A 22,622-nucleotide genomic window follows, 5' to 3' on the forward strand; every position below is an offset into this window, starting at 1 on the left:
TACCAAGAGCATGATCCAAAGCCAACTGGCTTCAGTGAGTTTTGGATTAGGCCCCCAAGGCAGAAGTTTACCATATATGTCTGATCAAAACTGACCAACACGGTCCAAATTTGTTCAATCTACAGTCCAAAAATTAAGCCTATAAATTATTAATTATTTTACACAAATAAGTTTGAGAAAAAAATTAAATTTGTTCAAAAACAATTTGGGAACAATAAAATAAGTAAAATGAATCAGTCTGAATTACTTGCCAAACTCTTCTCTAGTGATTAAATCCTATTCAGCTTAATTTAGAGATAGTGTTTAAACTATCACTTTGAACTTTCCTTGAAGAGATAAACTTTCAGTGGTTCTAGCTACGAGTAAAAAGATGCCATTTTTAAAATACAGAGTGGATGACAGCAGAGATTAAACATGTCTTTTTAAAATTACATTTATATTCTATTGTAGAAACAGAGAGGTACAGGCTTCAAGGGAGAAAGAAAGGCTCATGAATGAGTGAGGTTCTGCAGTTATCTGGTTGTAATATTATTGAGAGCCTATTGAGAGGTAGGATTAGCCTGATTTGAAGAACAACTTTTTTCTATTTAAGGCTTTTATGCAACTTGTTTTTATTGGCATTTCTTCTAGGTTACTTTATCTATATTTAAAAATCACACAAATTATGATTTATTAGTTTGAAATAAAACATGTAAGCAAGTACTGCATGGGGTACAAATTAAAGGAGGGAAAGAAAAGAAATGAGAATAAAATTTCAGGGGTGGACTATAAACCATACTGGGACTGACTGTGCAGCTCCATGGCCATATTATTAATACTGCATGTTTTTCTAAAGCATTCATCACCATAATATCAGGGCAATCTTTTTCATACATTTTTATGTAGCAGGAAACCCAGGAAAAGAGTATAGTGCCCTTTCTCTTCTCTGCCCATAAGAATCTTTTAATTTAAGGGTCAGACTCAAAGTGGTAACAAGTGGCAACAGACTCCAAGTGGTAACAACACACTTAACTTGTGAGAAAATGTAGAGGTGAGTTTTCTACAGTGCTTTAAATGGGAGAAGACTGTGTTTCAGTTTCATCTCTAGTGGAAACAAGATCCAGAGCCTTGGGTCCTCCAATTCTTTATCCCCAACCCCAATGTGCTGAGTGCTATCTTACGTCAGTTAAAGTTTCCCTGTTTATCTCAGCTGCTGCTCTGGCGAATGGATAGCGGGGTAGTCTCTGAGGTAACTTGCACTGAACCTCTATATCCATTGCTCTGAAGGACACCAGCAATATTTAGATGGACGTTTGGCCTCTATTCATAGCTAGGAGCAGATTGTCCATTAGTGCCATCAATCTGCTGTATTGAGGGCTCAAGCCTGAATGGAAAGGATCTAGGATTCTTGATGAAGTCAGGGGCCATTGAACTCAATGTGTCACCAGCATTCTCAATAATCTGTTCTTGAAGATGTGAATTTCAGATCGAGATAGATAGACATATGCAGAAAGATGCCCTAACCCCCCAAAATGCATTCCTTCTGAAACTAGGGTAAGGAGGATAAAGCCGATGACCTGAAGGTTTTATTAATGGTGAACTGAAACAACAAGCAAGTCACTATTAATCAGTCTAGGAAAGGAAAAGTACAAGCAAATAATATGGATGGGTGCATTTATTTCTGATATATATTTTTCATTTTCTATGCAGATTAGGCCTTGCATATTGGGCAGGTGGGCAATTGCAGCTTATTTTGTTGTTGCAAAGTATGGGTGTCTGACATATTTATATAGTCCAATGATAGTGAATAGCATATTCTTAAAATAATTGAGTTTGGCCATGATTTGAAAGCCAGTGTTTCTAGCACAGGAGATTTATTTTCTCCCATATATAGGGGTAGGAGATTTTTTACAAATGTCTTTGGTATGCAGCATAAAAAACTTGGTATTATTTATCCCTGTGAAGTGTGTACAGGTTGAAAAATTAAAAGAAATGCAGCAAATTTATGTGCAAGAGAATAAAGTCTGGCCTTTTGGAACTACCATGATTTTTTAAAAAAAGAATATTATACCTGGGGAAGGTGGTCAAAGTGTTTTATTTCAAAAATTTCAAAAACACCATATTTCAATCTTTTTGATTTTTTTTCATTTTGTTTTTTCACTGAAACCGTTCACTGCATTTGACCCAAATTCATGAATAGTTTCAGTTGACCCGAACTACATAAGCTTCTAATTTACTGGGCAAATGCTGCTCTCCGATACATACAAACAACCCTACTGAGGTCATCTGTTCACTTTTCTTTTATTCTGAAAAAAATTGGCTTCAATTCCCATACAAATGTGCTTCCTTTGTGAGATATACATTATTTCTTGCTGTGAGTTGGGCAAGAATGCACAGCTTTCCCCACCGTGTTTCATTTCTGGCTGAGTAAAGCAGAGGTTCAGGGAAGATGAAAACAACGAATAAAAAAGTAACCAAGCATTTCAGAATTTTCATACAATTGTTGTTCCAGAAATGAGCAAATGTTTGCATGGGTTCTTATGTTTTCTGAACTGTCTTCCTATTCCTAATTCAAATGTGCACAGTACTCTGTATAAGTGCATTCATGTGCTGTGCTTACAGAGCTTAAACTATTCCCAGCCAATAATTTATTCAAGAAACTTAACCCTTTTTAGGACCTAAGCTTAGTCTAAACGTTTACAAAATTAGGCTCTAAACACATTCAGCATTGACTTTACCACTGACTTCAATGGGAGCAGAGTTAAGTTTCTATATCATACTTGTCATCCCAATGTTTGTGTGTATGGGCTGAGAAAAATGTTGTCTAAATTGAATTTCAGTGTTTTCGGTACTTCATGTACCCACGATGTTACAGTTGGTGTTAGTAAATTAAATCATGATGTAAGTGACATCATGCAGTGCAGCAGAAATTAGAAATGAGAAAAGTCCAGCTTTTCATATCAATTTTAGATGGTAGAGATGTCTGATCAGAACTCACTGTAGTAAAAAATTGTTCAAAAGGCTGAACTACCACAGTATTCACCATAAAAACAACAGAAGCCTTAAAAGCTGCCTTTAAAAAAAATTCTTTATAACTGCAAACATGCACCAGTAACAGGGGCACCAGAGAGTGCAGCCATATGGTGCACAGACCTAAAGATTGAACCCTGCAGCAGCCAGCTTTTTTTTTAAACAGAGGAAGGAAGGAGTTGATCCAAAATAATCAAATAACCAGAAATACGACTCTCCACTATAATAATACATACCACACATGTGACGGGTTCGATTACAGAAACCCCCTGGGAGCTGCCACCCGATGTGCCAAGACTACTTCTGCCTCTGCTTTCCTGCCCTGTCAGCTTAGGACTTCAGTGCCCTGCTTGGTTTGAGCCAGACTCGCTAGCCTGCTGCAAACCCAGACCCAGGTCTGAATCACATCCCCTAACAGCTGTAGGCTTACCTGAAAACAGCTAACAGAAGTGTTCTTGTCTTTAACACTCAGATGTCCAACTCCCAATGGTGTCTAAACCCAAATAAATCTGTTTTATCCTGTATAAAGCTTATACAGGGTAAACTCATACATTGTTCACCCTCTATAATACTGTTAGAGAGATATGCACACTGTTTGCCCACCCAGGTATTAACACATACTCTGAGTTAATTAATAAGTAAAAAGTGATTTTATTAAATACAGAAAGTAGGATTTAAGTGGTTCCAAGTAGTAACAGATAGAACAAAGTAAGTCACCAAGCAAAATAAAGTAAAACACGCAAATCTGTCTAATCAAACTGAATACAGATAAGATCCTCACCAGTTCCAGAATGCTCCCTTTTACAGACTAATCTCCTTTTAGCCTGGGTCCAGCAATCACTCGCACCCCTTGCAGTCACTGTCCTTTGTTCCAGTTTCTTTCAGGTATCCTGGGGGGTGGAGAGGTTCTCTCTTTAGCCACCTGAAGACCCTATGGAGGGGTCTCCCACGTGCTTAAATAGACTCTCTCTTGTGGGGTGGAGACCCCTCCTCTCTCTTATGCAAAGTCCAGCTCCAAGATGGAGTTCTGGAGTCACCTGGGCAAGTCACATGTCCAGGCATGGCTCAGTTTCTTACCAGGTAGCAGCCATGGGTCACATGCTACCTTGAACATCCTCAAGTAGACGTCTTGTGTGGATTGGAGCATTCCAAGATTCATTGTCCTTTAAGTGTTTCTTGATTAAGTACTTAATTTCAACATTCCTTTCTCCAGGAACTGACCAAATGATCTACTAAGGTTATTTAGAAATCAAGCCAGTACACAGCCAATATTCATATCTTCGAATACAAAAATGATACATTCATACAAATAGGATTAATACATTCAGTAGATCATAACCTTTCCAGAGATATGTTACATGGCATATGTAGCATAAAACACATTCTAGTTTTATATATATATATATATATATATATATATACACACACACACATTCATAAGCATATTTCCATAAAGCCTTATGGGAGGTACCATCACAATATATATTGATTGTGTTTTCTTAAATTTCCAAAGCACTTTACAAACATCTAATTTACAACCTCAGCCACTGCCCTCATTCCCTATCCAACTATGTGTCACTATAAGCTATTCCACTGAACGGGAGATTCTTTTGGGAAGATACACAGTCTTGTGTAATATCGTAATTCTCACAGGATTCCATATCTAACACATATTGCCTAAAATAATTCTTTTACAAGTGAAGGAAGGGACAGTGCTGCAGCCTACAGTAATAGTCTCAGTTTTCTCGAGTTAGCATTCAATACTGACATTTTGCTTCTTTTGAGAAACTGCTCTTTAGTGACAGTCAGCAGAGGAGCAGCAGAAGAGGAGGGAGTACCAGCCACATTAACTAGACTTTTTGATTGATGTTCCAGAAGCCATCAAAACCTGCAGGAGCCAGAACCATAGGAGTGGCTCTTCAGTTTTCTTTTCTTATTTTTCCCCGGGCTGTTAGGGTATGTCTACACAGCCAGCAGCAGCAAGCCTAAGCCCAGGTCCACAGACTCATGCTTACACTACAGCACTAAAAATAGCTGTGTAGACCATTTAAAAGTTGAGGTTGGGCTGGATCTTGGGCTCTGAAGCCTAGAACAGTGGTTCTAAACCAAGGGTACATGTACCCCTGGGGGTATGCAGAGGTCTTCCATCAACTCATCTAGGTATTTGCCTAGTTGTACAACAGGCTGCATAAAAAGCACTAGCGAAGTCAGCACAAACTAAAATTTCATACAGACTATGACTTGTTTATACAGCTCTATAGGTTATACACTGAAATGTAAATGCAATATGTATATTCCAATTAATTTATTTTATAATTATATGGTAAAAACGAGAAAGTAAGCAATTTTTCAGAAATAGTGTGCTGTGACACTTTTGTCTGATTTTGTAGGCAAGTAGTTTAAGTGAGGAGAAATGTGGGGCATGCAAGACAAATCAGATTCCTGAAAGGGGTACAATCATCTGGAAAGGTTGAGAGCCACTGGTCTAAAGAGATGGATGGGCTTCAAAGAGCCCCAGATCCAGTCCAAGCCACAACATCTACACAGTTATTTTTAGCACTGTAGCACAAGTCCAAGTCTGTTGATCCAGGCTCGGAGGCTCACTGCCAGGGCTTTGTAGGTTTACCCTTAAAAGCTATTAACCTGTGGTCATGGATTTGAGAGACAAGGGTCTGCAGAGATAGAGAACACAGAAGAAGAGAAAGTTTTGGAAATTTCAACATAAGGCATTCCTCGGTAGTTTGTAAGGCTATGTCTACAGCTGCACCACTGTAAGATCTCTCATGTAGCCGCTCTATGTCAATGGGAGAGAGAGTTCTAGTCAACAAAATTAAACCACCTCCAACAAGCGGGCAGTAGTCGTGTCAGCATGAGATGCTCTCCTCCAACGTAGTATTGTGCACACTATCACTCAAGCGGTTTTGTAACAGCGTGGCAAGACAATGGGACATGGCTGGAAAAAGTTACCAAAAAATGAGGTTCCTTGCAAAGTACAGGAATTCTGAGAGGTCTGACAAGACAGGTAGCACTATGGCATTTTTGTGAGGTGCCTGATGAATCTACAAGCTCCAGCAAGAAAAGCACATCATCAAGATTATGTATAGATCAAGGGGTCCATTGAGCAAGTGGGGCAATGGAGGGGGAACCATGTCAGCCCCTGTCCACAGAGTCCCTTTCAGGTGTCTAGAGGTGGTGGCAGAGTTAGGATTTTCCCTGTCCTTGTTCTCAGGAAGTACAAACACCATAATAATGGTTTCCCTCTGCAAAAATGAGGTGGCTTACTGTGTCCCTTATCACCTGCTTACCTGTACAGGGTCTGCCCCAAAACTACCTTAAAAATAAAAGGATCTGCCCCAAAACTACCTTAAAAATAAAAGGAACCAAAATGAAGTTTATATGGTAAAGGTGTGAACTTCTGTAATCTCTTAGGTAGATTTGACCATTTATGACATTTACTATTTCTTTTCAGCAAACAGAAAATACAGAAGCTGTTGTGTTATAATGCAAATCATTTTTAACTTCACAGATGGAGCCAAAAATGTCCAGTCAAAAGAATGGTAGAATCACTCCTGCCAGAAGTGAACAGATGTCTCCAGACAGTTAAATACGGTCCCTGTTACTGGCTTACCGGTGCTCTATTTGTTCATATTTGTGGTCTAAGCAGATACTTTATTAAGAGCTGTGGTCTTGAAATCAATAATAATTAGATTTTTGCTGATTGGCTCTGCACTATTTATTGATATTTAGGGAAAAAAGCATTATGATCATATAAACAGTTTTTTAAGTAAAAAAAAATACCCACATATGAGAAATTATTTTCTGTCTTTTTAACAAAGTAGTGAATGTTCTTAGCATGTCTTGGGTGACTATAATGGCTAGAAAATTGCTAATTTAAATGGTTGCCTCTTACAAAAAAACAGAGTGTGTAGTTTGTAACTAAGCAGCACTTCCTCATTATATTGCCTTAATGTTCCTCATTATATTGCTCTAATGTTCTTCATTATACTACTCTTAATGCTTTAAAGTAAATAATAATATAAGCCTTGTGGAATAATGACTTCACCTTACTGTTTAATGTAAGAATGAAAGTAAATTACACCCATTTTATAAGCAGAAGTGGTTTTAAAACTCATACTACCAGTTTGCAAAACATGAATTTCTACCATGCATCTCATGGAATAAAATAAATATCTAGCTGCACAGTCCAAAATGTCAACTAGACCAGAAAGGGCCTGATTTTTAGGTTTGGAAATGAGCAATTGGATATTTAAGCAACAATGTGTGTGTATGCATATGCATATGCTTAGCTGGTTTGTACATGCTCTTGAAGTTAGTCAAGGCATTTGGCGCATGCAAATGTAGGTCTAAAGATTTTGAAAATCCAAATTAAGGATTTTGTTCCTTAGCAATGTCTTGTACACCATACATGCAAAGTTGAGTCAGATGTCCTGGTGGATAAGGGTAGCTTTAAGCCTCTTCATCACTAGAAAGGTAAAGCTAGTGTGAGGATCCTCACAATAGCCAGTTCAGGGAGAATGACTGGAGTGTCCCTAGACCCAAAAATTCTTGGCTGCTCTAATTGCTCCATAGGGCATAGGCTATCAACATTAGAGCAACCCTCTGGTTATTCACAATCAGAGAAGCATAAAGATGCCTTTACATTCCCCTCTCATCTACTACAGCTGAGGATTTGGCCCAACAAGTTTTGAACTCCAGCTACATCCCAGAAGTGCAGTGCAAAATATCCTCCAAATGCCAACTACTGTATTTATTTTAAAACTATGCACATTCAAAAATACTATATACACGCAAATCGATATTTGATATAGATCTGAAAATATAATAAATTACAAGCACAAAAATGACTCCTGCTAGGGATAGCTGTGCATGAGCAAGAATGAAGAAACAGCTGATACATATAGATTCAAAGTTATAGCTTTGCATGAGGCAGATGATAGCATTTCCTTATTTTGCTTATATATATATATATATATATATATATATATATATATATATATATATATATATATATATATATATAATTAAAATTGCCTATAAAGAAACCAAAATAATCCCAACAAAGTAAAAAGTTTCCCCTATAATTTAGTGATCCGTTCTTTAAACAAAGATGAATTGTTATAATTCTCAGATATAAATGGCTTTTTGGTATTTTTCCTATTCTGACTATCTGATTTTGAGCAAATAAGTCTAGATGTTTGACAAAACAGAACATTTTTTTAAAACATCCACTATTAGAAATTTAGCAAAAACTGAACAAAAAGTTAGTTTTCACGTAGTTGGGGCCAAACTATCCACAGATCAGGAAAATAGAACTGAATCGGCGGGTAGAAATCGACCTCTCGGGGATCGATTTATCGCGTCCTGTCGGGACGCAACAATCGATCCCCGAATTGACGCTCTTACTCCACCAGCGGAGGTGGGAGTAAGCGCCGTCGACGGGAAGCCGCAGAGGTCGATTTTGCCGCCCTCCCTACAGCGGGGTAAGTCGGCTGCGATACGTCGAATTCAGCTACGCTATTCACGTAGCTGAATTTGCGTATCTTAAATCGACCCCCCCCCCCCCCGTAGTGTAGATATAGCCTAAGATACAGTTCAGGATCTTGCCCTTTAAAAAACATGTTTTTGGAAATTAACTTGGCACACATAGTGTTAAATCCTGGCTTGCATGTACCAAAAGGTTCATATGATAAAAGTTGAGGCAGAATGCTGCACAGAATTATTGAAAATAGTTATGACTTGCATTCAGGATCTCAAGCATAGGCATCTGGAAACACAGCCACTTCCCTCCAATATTTGAACACTACCACTGTGACCCAGAGAGTATCAAAGGGAGAAGGCATTGTCATGCAAAAAATTCAGGGTGAGTGATTGCCATCCTGGCTCCTTGTCAAGATGAAGATGGTTGATGAGTATCTCTTCCTGAATGAATGCCCGTCACCCCCATTAACAATAACTGTTAAAGGGGTATGTCAAGAAGAAACAAGGCTCTAGATTCAAGATGAAAAGTTTAATTCCCCTGATCACCTGGAGCAACACAAATAATTTGCTTAACTTGCTCAAGGGAGATAATATTGGATGCTATAAAAAAAATAGGAAACAAGTTAATCCTTGCTTTACCAGACCATACTTTAATTTAAAATCAATTCACAGTCTGTTGGAATAAGTAGTGTTCAATTAAATGGGAACAATTAGACAAATGGTGCTTTAAACTACAGATGTGCCAAGCTATCCACTGGTAATTCTATTTAAAGATGCATTAGGATGGAAGGCTAAGAATTTTGAACAACAGTTATTGTTGAGTGAGTTAAATTTGTACATTCAAGATCAGAACAAGGTAAATTGTCACAGCTGCGCACAGAGTTTTGCACACAGCTCATATTTTCATTACCATGATTTGTGAATGTAACTTCCTTTGCAAAATAGAAAATGTGTGTCCTCTATCATTTTCATGCTTATCTCTGATCTCTGCCTTTTGCTTGCAGCTGGGAAACTCCCAAGTAAGGGTATCTGAAATAGGTGCCTTATGTCTGAAATAGTATGATGCAGGTATTTATACTCCTGATTTACAGTTTGAGATCACAAATGGTTAAAATGTAAGTGATAATTAATAAAAAATATCATATTTATTTAGCATTTTTCATCCTGAAAGATAAAGAAGTGCTTTAAAAGTTTATAAATTATAACCCATATCCTGAAGCCCAGCATGCAGCCCAAATGGCTTACCTGTGTAGTGAGGACTCAGAACAGCAGAGTTGTTCCATAAACCTGCAGTAACGGCCATATTTTCCAAGACCCTTTTCCACGTGTTTGAACACTGTGGAACCTATGTGACAGCTAGTCCATCAAGCCCACCACCTTGGGTTATCCCTGCCTTCCATCCTAATCACAGTGCACAGTACAGTTCAGGGAGCTTCATGGAACTGTAATCTATGTATCACCTCTGTACTGGCTTCACAGATCCTGCTCCCCCAAATTCAGCCAAACCATACCATTTCTGTTACATGTGCAGAGCTTCATCAAAAGATGTGCCTATGGGTCATACCCTGCCATTTTTTAGTCACCCAGAATCAATGGGAAATATTACCGATTGTAGGGTAAACAAGACTTTTTGTAAAATACAAACATACATACAGAAACGCAGCTATCATTTAAAATACAACTTTAATACAGCCATCTAATTCTAGGTTGAAAAAGAGCATATTGTTAAGGGTCATTCCACAGAACTATGAAGACTTGGTACAAGTAATTCCATTTACACCAGGTCTGAATTTAGCTGACAACGGTTTTAAATATCTTGATATATTGAAAACATTCTCAAAGTACCCAGATTTTACCACTGTGTACTAAATGCAACAAAAATACATTGCTAGAATATCCAATCAATGCAACAAGACAGAAAACTATGCAAAGTGCTGGTATGTATTAAAATCCTTATGCACAACTCCTTTCAGCCAAATCCAGACCTGGTATAAGTCTGTATAACTGAATAACATCCATTTCACCCAGTGGCAGAACTAGAAGCACTATCATCACATCACTGGAATGCAGAAATTCTCAGGTTTCAAATGGGACACTCAATACTGGCTCTCTTACTTCTGAAGGTCCTAAGATATTGGCCTAAAATTGTGACATTATGCTGACTAGAAAAGCTATTCAAGTCATCTTTAAAGGTTTCTAAAACTTCCTTAGATTTATTTTCTTCATCTCAGTCCTAAACAGTTGGACTCATCAAAGGAAGCCTGGCTGTATAGGGGGAGATATATGAATAAAGTAGAAATAAACATTTTAAATCAATTTCTAAAATATGTGGCATATACAGAATACATGAGAGTATGCTGTGCAAAGGTATGAAAGTCTTATTGGCACTCATTTAGGATGACCAAGTCACTCTTAGTTTTCCCAGTCAAGTGATATGGTCATCCAAAACTCATGCCTATACAACCTTTATGACATATTATCTCAAGTTTTCCATATTTTGATATATTCATATATATTTAATAAACAACATCTTTTGTTTTAGAAGGATCAAGGCTGATCAAGCATGCATTCCCTAAACAAACATGCTAAAAAGCAAGGAGATGCCATATTATGGATCACCATTTGATAGCCAGGGTTTCTTCTCCCCCTCCCCTAGTCTTGGCAGTTAGTAAAATATCAGACTTTAAATTTGCTACATCATCATCCATAGTAAAGCTCTTTTAGGTGAGTTTTAATGGTTCTAAAGTGTATTTATTCCTATTTTCACTCTCGCACTGAAGACAGAACAGCTGGGTTCACAATAGTGAAGTAATCTGGATTTACAGGTGGAGAAATACAACAATAATTAGAGTTGGGTGGAGAATGATATTCCATTTTGTGAAGGATTTTGATATTTCAGACTTTGGTTTTGTTCCAGTTTGGACTGAAAACCAAAAATTTCAACATTCTTGGTGAATAGGAATGGAGCTCCAGCTCCAGGGCAGTCTGCCTGCTGGGCTGTTCCAGAGCCACGGACCCTGGAAGCCCAGGCTCTTCAGAAGCCTTCCCGGTAGGCAGCTGAGGAGCCAGATGGGCAAACAGCCAAATTTTGAAATCTTTTTGGAGGAATTTTGTCTAAATCTATCTTCACAAAACATTTCAATTTCAATGAACCCACAAAGTCTGATAACAAAATATCTTGTGTGACTTTTTTCCAACCTCTCTAATCATAGTACAAATAACATTTAACAATAAAACCATGCAAAGTATTTAGATATTTCTAAAACAGATTTTTGGCAAAAATATGTGGCATGTAGAGAACACATGCTTTTGTCTTACCAACATTCATGACCTGAAAAAAAATTCACTGATAAGTCATACTTCACCATTCACAAAAGAGACTCTATCTTTAACATGGCCATGACTTCCATAGCAGATACTGTGATTTGTAGCGGGTTTTCATAAAGTCTGGGTCTTTGTCACCCTATCATTCTCATTAACAAGCAAGAGTCTTCCATGGATTTTTACACATTGGCACTTTTTCTGGTCTTTTCTGGTATATCTTTACATGTTTTACAATTATTAATTACATGTAACACACTATTTAATACTTTCCAAAATGAAAACAAATTTCCTTAAGGTACCATGACTTCTAATTTATTTTTTTTTACTATGACATCTATGTATTGAGTATTCCAGACATTCTAAGCTCATGTTAATAGTTTTGTGGAATATCATACTATCAAAACAGCAGGTGAAAGATACAGCAGTAGTGTAAGCTTCCCCAAACTATCTGACCAATGTGTCACATCCCAGCTTTGAGAAGGCAGTTCAGTTTCTACAGTCAGTCAATGCTGATCTCTTTGCTAGGAATAGGAGTAGTGGAGTTTTTTTGTGGAGGAGGTACGTGCGTTTAGAACTCCTCTCCAATCCAAACTGGGCTGAAACCAACATTTCATTTCACATAGGTCACTGACTAATCATCAAATGGCAATGATTTCCATTCACTATCAATAACATTTCAATCAGTGACCTAGAGCTGAAAGGTTCATGCCTCCTGAGCTATCCAGACTAACCATTATTCATCTACTTAAGAATTATAAAAAAATGAATCTAATGATACTAAAGTTTGTGTTTTTATAAAGGGAGATAAGACAATTTGTTATTGTCTTAGTAAATATTTTATTTCATATGATATTTCAGTTATCACTATAATTATTTGTTAACTCAGAGGGTATTTATTTCACTTTATAAAAACAAAGCACTCATCCATCAGATGTTCACGGTATATCAAATGCATGCATCAAAATACTATACAATAAAATAGACTGCCCAGATATCAGAGAGATGACAGTATCTGACAGTTAGCAAGTCAGACTCAAGAGCAAAAATCCTCTTCTTCCCTCCCTCCAACACTCTGGAAAGCAGATGTGTTTGCTGTGCATACAGTAAGTTAGAGTGGGTAGTGCATTCCAGAATTAAAGGATCTGCACAGATAGCACCCTGCAAGCACTTCTTTTATGTTGAATTTTAATGTGTGTTGCTGCTAGGCTGTAAGGTTTCTCGGGTAACCAGGTTCCAAGCCACAAAGGCTTTGTACGTTAAAAACTATTCTTTAAACTCAACCCAGAAACCAGTAGAGGGTCAAGGGCGGGGATGGTGAGTCTGAAAATACAGATTAATCTGCCAATTCCCATGCCTTTCAGAGGCTAATACAGCCTTGAGACTTTAAAAATGATTTCAAAGTGTCATCAGAGGCAGTATTTGGTTGCTGCCCTGCAAATTGCACAGAGCTCCTTTGCACGCCACATATTTAGGGATCAGAGTAGTCCATATGCAGGGAACAGAATTTGGCCATTAGTTAATGTTAATTAAAATATGTATTAATGTATTATTCAGAATTGATAGATTAAGACCAATCTAGTTGTTATCCCGTTAACAAATCTGGCCCATTGTCATCATGTTACTTTTTTTGTGTTCACTAGTTAAGCATTTGTTCAAGCAAAAAACCCTCATTCATTCATTGCATCTTTTTTTCTCCAAAGCTTTCAGTCTTGGGAGTGCAGTTAATTTGGGGATTTGTGTCTCTGCTCCATCTCCACATATAACTTCCACTAGCATCAATGGAACAAAGACACATTATATATATATTGAGGAGAAAATAAGGCCCCTCTTACTGTATCTTATTGTATTCCCAATCTAAAATACCCTTCTTTTGCAGCTTTGAAATGTGCAAATCTCCAAGAATAAGGAAATGTTGGGTTTGCTTGATTGCACAAAATGAAATAGAAGTATTTTGAGTTCTCTTGCAGATAATCAGCCAGGAAGATATCAGAATTGTCACAATCCATTAGGCAGCATACACTTCTTTAGATATAAGGAGGTGGAGTTTTTTGTTTTTGTTTTTTGTAAACAAGAAATGTTTCAAATAATAATTAATTCAAACAAACCCTCTATTTTACTGAAAATAAAGTATTTTCAAAAATTGAAAATTTATCAATTTCTTAGGGATCCTGTATTGGAATGAATAAGTATTCTTTTGAAATAATTAAACATTTGACAATTGTTTAATAAGCAGATTTAATTTAATTACAAGGCTCTTGGTTAATTTAGATTCTGTTCATAGGCTGCTGGAATAAGTAGTATTTAATTAAATAAGAACAATGCTGTTCTAATCTAGAGAAGTGCCAAACTACCAGATGGAAATTTGACTCCATTTCTCTGAAAATTGAGGTACACGCTTTCTTGCCTACAGGGTACTTTTGTTTCCAGGTCACTTATGTCTATTGTTAACAAAAGAGGAAGCCCTTTACTGTTACAGTGCACTGCTTTGTTGTACATTGGGCAAAGATATCACTCCTTTCAGAGAGGAAGAGGTTTACTTTACTAGATCACAAATATCAAAATAACAGTGATGTTAGTTAAGGGACACAGCCTACATTATTATAAACTGTCACACGGAAATTCACTTGAGGTGGGCAGAGGTGCCGAATCCTCCCTCTTAGGCCACACTGCTCATTTCTGCAGCTTCAAGACTATAGTAGGTTCTGATGGGGTTGTGGGATTCGGCAGGCAAATCCACAATGTCAGAACTTCACCAGCCCTTACTGAGGTGCATGGGAGTAATGACCCATGTAGCTCAGTTCTGTAGCATATAGGGACACAGACTCCTGTATAGTCTCTCTGCATTCAGTACAAAGACACAGTTTTGTTGTGTTCAGGGCCTTCCATGGTCTTTACTTGGGCCAAAGGATTTGGTCCCGAAGAAGAGAATTATTTGCTTGCATCAGTTGTCAACATTTCTTTAATTTGGTGTTACATAATTTCTGAAATTCAATGGCTTCATAAAAAGGAGGGTAATGGATGGTCTAGATAATACTTAGTCCTGCCTTCAGTGCAGGGGACTGGACTAGATGACCTCTCGAGGTCCCTTCCAGTTCTATGATTTTATCCATGACAAACTAGTTTTAAGAGGAACAAGCCAATCTAGGCAGTTATTGAATGATGATATAATGAACTCCTGGGCTTGATAAAAAGGCCATCAGGGCTCAGTTACAGGGAGGTGCTCACACCGATAGAAGCTCCCTTAAGGGTGGGAAGCTCTCAAAGAGACACAGGCCCCAAGGATGAGGGCTGTGCCACCCCTGAGTCCAAGAGGAGAGATTTTATTTAACGTTTATTTGTATTTAATAAAGTAGAACCCCAGCAGAAGAATTTTGTCTTACACCCTCTTATACTGTGTGGTGTTCTAATCAAAATATACTTTGTTTTGCAAGGAAACCATAGCACTTCTATAGCACATTTTGTCCACATACCTCAAAAAGCTGGATAAGCATAATTAAACAGCACAGCACAGAATTCACAGACCAAGCAGGCTAAGGCAAGCTTTAAGCCACCTTTATACCCTCTTATAGTGATCTTTGGCCACTATAGGGACTGAGAAGACCTTGGTAACGTGGACAACCCTGGGGACTTGTCTAAGTTGTGGCAACCTACCTTAACTACCCTATGAGCCACAGCAATGCCTAGAATCTGCACAGTGCTGCATGCTGAAACTTACGGGAGATGCCCCTCCCACTTCATACAGACCCTGGTATAGTGGGGTAGGGCTGAAGGACCTTGAGGGGCCACCTTATGGCTGTGTTCTACAGCACCTGTGTCGGGGTAATCCTCCCACCAGTCACAACTGGGACTTAAAGGGTTCCATTTTCCACTACAGACCTTTAACCTGGCACAAACCAGCTGGTGCAGGGATGAGGCTCTCATCCAAGGCCTCTCAACTCCCAGTTCAGTGACCTATCTACAAGACCATGCTGCTTTGAATCTGATAGTGCACAGCCTTCAAGATCAGTCCCACAGCTCCAGTGGTGCAAGAAATGGGGAGGCAGAGAAACACTGCTGTCTGTTTTTCTGCAGTGCTTTCCTGCTTCATCCTCTGCAAAGGCAGCAGTAGCAGCAGCTCTGGACAGATGTATCAAACTAGCTGTATAAGCTTTGTGTCTTTTTTCCCTGCTGAATCTCACATCCCTGCTACCCTGTGCCAAACAACCAGGTCCAATTATGATATTCCTGTTCTCTCTCAGCCTCCTAGGAAGCCCAGATTTTAAGCTGGCAGCTCAAAGTTCCCACTGAAACTGGTTCAGCTGTTCACTATCTCATCTATGGTAGCTAACCACATGAAAAAAACAAAAACTCCAACTATCAAAAGCTGAGGATTTCCCCCTCCCCCCAAATCCATGACTTCTGTGAAAGCTGTGACAAAAATGTAAACTCACTCATTACTATTGCAAATCTATTCAGCCCTTTGTCAGAAGTGCATAACTCTTATTCGTGTTAACAAAAGGTATAAAGGAAAAGAAAATAAAGTCCACTGAGCAAAATCAATCCCTGAAAGACAATAGTGCAATATCAGTGCTTCTTAACTGGTAGGTTGAGACCGCAGGGGGCGAAAAATCACAAAAAGGCAATCGGGGGGCATGAAGCATGGTAATAACATTTTCAATCTAAAGCAAAGAAAATCACACTCCCCCACTTCCCACATATCCTTACCCTTCAGGGTCAAGTACTCTGCCAGCCTCGTGAAACACACAAATACATTGCATAGGCTTATTGTTGATGCTTTTTAAAAAAAATATTTTATAGTAAATGTAAGGGGGTTGCAAACATTTATGAGTTTGAGTAAGAGATAATTAACCTCAAAAGATTGAGAAACATTTGGCTAAACCATACATTTTAGCCATAGTCCAGAATAGGGGGAGGTGCATATCCATACTGTCCCAGGGGAAATACAGGAGACATTCTGAACTCCGTGGTGTAAAGGGAGAGAATTCCTGCTCCTACTCGCATGTAGTGTTATAGTTAAGTGGATAGGAGGTCATGGGCTAGACTCCTCATTCTAAGTCAACATATGGCCTTGGGGAAGAAAGGAGGAAGTCGTTCCTAAATACAGGCAGAGGCATTGCAATTCTAGGCAACACAAGGGCATTTCGGGGTTCAATGCATTGCCTATTGCATCCAGAAAGTTAAATGTTTTCTGTATCTCTAAGCAACTCATTATACACGTATTTCTTTTTACCCATGTAAAGGTTTCAATCAGATACTTAGGACATGAAGGATAGCAATTTTAAGAAATGGATACAAACTATATTAATCTAAAGCCATGACAGTATTTGTAATGTTATGCCAAAAATGAAAGATTTTGTTTTTTTGTTTTTTATCTTAGTAATCAGGGCAAACACTTAAATGAAGTAGAGCATATGGGAAATAAACCTAGCAGATGAACTTGTTATCTCACAAGTTAATAGATTCGCCACATGAAGCAATGACAGAAAACAGCATTGGTACAGCTAGTACCCAGAGAGGATCATGAGATTATAGCACAAAGGTTGTAGTGTGAATAAATTAATGATAGGCACATTTGTGATTTTATCGGAAGAATTAGGTACAGGAACGTTTATGCTACACATGAACAGAAAAATGATCTTTAATTCTGAAGATAATGGCAATGATAGAATTATGAGGCTTTACTGTTCCACATCTTTATTCTATTTTTTTGGTATGGTTTATAATTGATTGTCTCTGTTCCATCCTTCTCCAATGGATTAGTGAAAATACAAATCATGTTGACGCTGCAAACAGTTGTGAGACAGCAATATATTTGCACTGAGTTAATACAATAGCTATATTTCTATTTTCAATAAATATTTTCTTATACTTTTATTCTATATTAAATTTGTTACAATATAAGGCTCAAGAGTGACTAATTCTGTGCAGGTGCCAGTTCATCTTATGTAATGGGGAACCAGCATGAAAGACCAGAAGTGCCCTGTGCCAAACATTCAATAGGAAGACAGACAGGAGGGGGCCCATCTCCCTTCTGCTTAAGTCAGCAGGACACCTTCTGTGGTTAGATCTACGCAGCAAGCCACAGCTAATAGCAGAGAGTCTCGGAGCCCATGTCTACAGATTCAGGCGTGGACTACAGTGCTAAAAATAGCTGTTGAGATGTTTGGGCTCAGGCTGGAGCTCGGGCTCTGAAGCCTAAGTGAGCCCTTGCCTGAGCCTGAACACATACACAGCTATTTTTAACATTGTGGCATGAGTCCTGCAAGCCTGAGTCTGTAGACCCAGGCTCTGACACTGGCTGCTGTGGACTGCTGCTTGCCATGTAGCTGTACCCTCTATGCTAATAAATACCCCCAGGACTGTCACTGGCACAGACCATCTCTACATATACCCCTCTCTCCATCATTGTGGTATGAGGAATGGGACTGGAGAAAGATTTTCTCCAGGAATCAGGTTTCAGGAGTGATCTAATTTGGCGTGACACCTAGCACTCAGGAGCGTAAACTGGTGGCTTAGGTACTACTGGGCAAACACAGGCCTTGGTGCGTATAACTGACCTCTCCAAATGGTCATGAACAGCATTGCCAACTTTCCCATTTCTATAGTGAGTCTTGCGATAGCTAGTGTTTTATTGTTAGAGCTCCAGCTGTGGGAATCAGGTCATTACCTGAGAATTTCAGCTTTCATGGTAAAAAGAAAAAGTAATTTTCTAGCCATCATTGGTACAGAGAAAAGCTTGAAAGTATGAACCCTAAATATTCCAACAACGGAAGGCAAATAAGAATGTCATTTTGTAAAAATCTTTTTTAAAGCAAATCCTATGATTTTGTGGGTTTGACTTGTGATTTTTGAATGCTCGCTGCTAGCAATACAACAGTAAAGATCTTTCTTTACAATTCTGTCTGCCTGCTGCAATACTTATTGTTAACGAAACAAACTAAATGGGCTTCAGCTGTAAGGAGAGCCAGTACAACAGATCATATAAGAAGGTTATTCACCGGGAATACCTAATTATGCTACAGACAGGTATGATTTAATGCAGGTATATTAAATAGTTTGGACCCATAAATATTTTGCTTATGAAAATATATTTAATTACAATTTAAGCAAATAGTTTCTCTTGATCGAGGACATGCTTCTCCACAGTACTAAGAAAGGGAAAACTAGGGGAAACCATAACAAGAATTTAAGAATACTGACCACCTGGAAGAGAGAGAAATAAAGGAAACAAGTGGCTGCATTAGGGCTGCAGCTGCTTGCCTCTGACAAATTTAAAAGGTAGGTCCCAGAAAGGCATGCTGGTAAAAAATTCCCTAAAATGGCAGCCCTGCAATTGGGAGGGTTAATAGATACAAGGCAGTGGTAAAGCAAAGACAGATTAGAGAAAAGAACTAACTTTGTGTTTCATGTGTGGCCCCTGATACCACACACTGTCTTTCTTCCACAATGCAAATTCTATTCCTGGCTATATTGTAGTGTAAGGAGGGTCTGAATGAATGCTTCCCTGACAGCTAGCTGGGATGGGGCATTACTTAGATGTGTTTATGTAAATACAGTTTGCTCCTGCTCTGCTTACATATTCAGCAACTACAGCGGTGTCAAAGTGATCAATATTGGCTGGTGTTGGGTACAAATTACCTTAGTACAGAATGCTGGGGTAGTGAACTATTTTTACCAATGTTGTAGTTATTGTAGGAATACAGGAAAGCAGGACTGTGCTTAACCTGTCCCAAATGAGGGGCTCACCCTCAGCTGAAAGAAACTCGTTAAGCCATGGGCTCAAACGTGAGCGCCCTGTGAAAGTAAGGGTGGGGGGGAGAACAGGTATCCCCACCTTGGAGGCGGCACATCCTCACCCTAGTGTGGTTTAACCTGTTCCTCCCTACTGTTCAAATAATAGAGCTAAATAGTTTTCATTGGGATCCTCTTGCTTGTTAAATGTCCAATCAGATCTGAAATCAGTTGTTGGAGGCCTGCGTTTCTGCCCTGCCTGCCAAGAGCTAAAAATCATTGAGAGCTGAAATCACTTTGCCCAGGCAGCAAAGAGCCAAAAAATACTAAGACTCATGTGAAATGGTCACAGCAGAGAGGCAGGTGATAGCAGAAGGCGACTGACAGTCAGCTGGTGAACGAGTGGCTAGTGCGGCGGAGAGATGCAATGAGTAGCCAGCAGGGTGGCTGGCAAGTAAGTACCTCTTTACCCCATCCAGGGGTGGAAGTGTACTCTGCAGATGCACCTCTGAACTCTGGGTCTGCACTGACCAAGGACAGCAACTGTGAGTGGGTTGCAGAGAAGGGTCGGGCACATGAAAGAGACTTTTGAGTTGCTGGACTTAAGAACCTGAGGGGAAAAAGGACATTGCCCAACTCACTTGGGGGTGGGTCTTTTACTCATGGTTTATATTTATGAACCCTGTTTGTGGTGTTTTCCCAAATTAACACCAAAGTATTTCCCTCCTTTTAGTAAAAGTTTCTCTTCTACACTCAGTTTTCAGAGTAACAGCCGTGTTAGTCTGTATCCGCAAAAAGAACAGGAGTACTTGTGGCACATTAGAGACTAACCAATATATGTTCCATTCTATGCACCCAAAGAAGTGGGCTGTAGCCCATGAAATCTTATGCTCAAATAAATTTGTTAGTCTCTAAGGTGCCACAAGTACTCCTGCTTCTACACTCAGACTCTGTGCTTGTGAGTGGGGAAGTATTGCCTCTCAGAGGCACCAATGGGTGATGTGTAATTTTCCCAGGTTATTGAGCCAGTTCTGTGTTGTATCAATGGAAAGGAACCCCTAGATATTGAACCCAGCCCTGGTTGCTGCTGGCTCCACCTGGCAGAAGACTTACAGTAATTTCACCATATATTTCCTGGTCAAAAGTGCTATCTCTTGTGGCTGGCCCACATGCAGGTGCAGATATGGGGGAAGGGAGTAACAACAACTTTTTCTCCCCCATATTCATGCTGGGTGATGCATGTAAGGACACACAAAAGCAGAGCCACAGTACTCAATGTTGTACAGAAGCTGTCATTCCCGACAAATGAAGCTGGGTGTGAGAGAAGTGGTCAGTATGCAGAAGCGTGGCTTCATCCCCCTAGGTGCCAGCAAGTATGCTATAGAAAATCACTGTCCCCATACTTACCTATGGAAATCCAGAAGGTACTGTGCTTGTCGAAGCTGAAGGCCTCCTGATGTTCCTTGTGGAGCTCTACACCATCCCTTTCAATAGTGTGGGCCTAACAGACACCATTGGGTCACAAGAAACTAAATACATTTTAGTCAATCTGTCACCTGTTTCTGCTATTACTGTTTCTACTCTGCTCATTTTTAAGGCATTCTTAAGGATAAACGATAGAAAAACATGCTCGTAATGGACATTCTTCACTGTGTGTTATGGAACACAGTTGGTAGTCAGTAATATATCTCATAGTGAAACAGCCAACCAGAATATAGAATATTGAATAGATCAAAGATCTACAGCCATAATTCACAAACCACATCCCGCAATTATTGGTATTCTGAGATAATTCATTTTCTTGACAATTAAATCAGGAGAAGAAAAGAGGAGAAATTAATCAAGTTATGTAATAAAAATTAAAATGAAACTGGGACGTGGTGAGATGATAATCCACTTTCAATATTAAATTAACCCATTTTCAATGCTTATGGGGTCCATTTACTATAATTCATATATACAGTGTTGCATAGCATAGATATCCGTGAATACTGGAAGCATGCTGATCTGCCATGTAATCCTAGCCATAATAGCAAGAAATTCAGATAGATGATTAAAAGCTTTCATCCAGCCCCCCCACCTGCTGCTGTAGTTTGCAGATTTCTCCAACAGAGCATGGCTCATGGAACAGTCATCTTTATAAGACCTTCTCCTTTCCACAAAATACACGTTGTAGTCCAGTAGCGCCAAAAAGATTCCCACAGAAGCTGCTTTTGCATCTTTAAAATTATCCCACAGCTGTAGCAGAGTAGTGATGTCATATATCCTTAAAGATAGGAAGCAAAGAAACTTGCACAGACTGCCTTTTCAATTTGAATGTCAAAATATTGGCATTGATCCTTTTGAAGAAACTTGACAGATATATACTGTTTATTTCTGCCTCCCTTCTTTAACTACAGTATTCTAATTGGCAGGATTCAGGTCTGTGGTGTAATCCCAAATTTATCAGAGCTTGGATGACAGTCAAATATATAGTTATTTTAGAACACATACAAGACACAGCAAGAAGATCTTTGTAGTGGGAAAAAAAATGATAAATGATGACCACATTTTTTGCACATAATTGTGGATAACAGTGGGCCCTACACCAGCAACAAATGCCTGCCTTTGTTCTTCCAACCTGTTTCAGTCTTAGGCATTCAGCAAACTGAAAAGTAAAGATATTTCCACTTCTTCAAGAGGATCAGTTACAGGCCCCTGTACATTCACTTTTTTGTTGAAGATTTCCACTCATTGAATCTTACAATACAATCTGCTATCACAAAGTGAGTGGGGTGAGGGGAAGGGAGAAAGAGGAGAAAATTGGTATGCAAAAAATAGCTTTATCCTTCCAGAATTATTGAGTAACTCCCAGAAGAGCCTTTTTACAAAAATGGAAATGTGCTATTCCCCTCACATTTTTTTGATTGGCTAACTGAGCTAACCAACATCACCCTCATGGAAAAACTGACATTAATTGACAGAGGCACAGGATTTAGGAATGAAGACATTTGGTCTTTCAAATTGACTGCAGGTAGATTGGGCTTCTGATGCTTTTTTTTTTTTTTTTTTTTTTGGCA

This window comes from Malaclemys terrapin, chromosome 6 (genome assembly GCF_027887155.1).
Source record: "Malaclemys terrapin pileata isolate rMalTer1 chromosome 6, rMalTer1.hap1, whole genome shotgun sequence".
NCBI lineage: Eukaryota > Metazoa > Chordata > Testudines > Emydidae > Malaclemys > Malaclemys terrapin.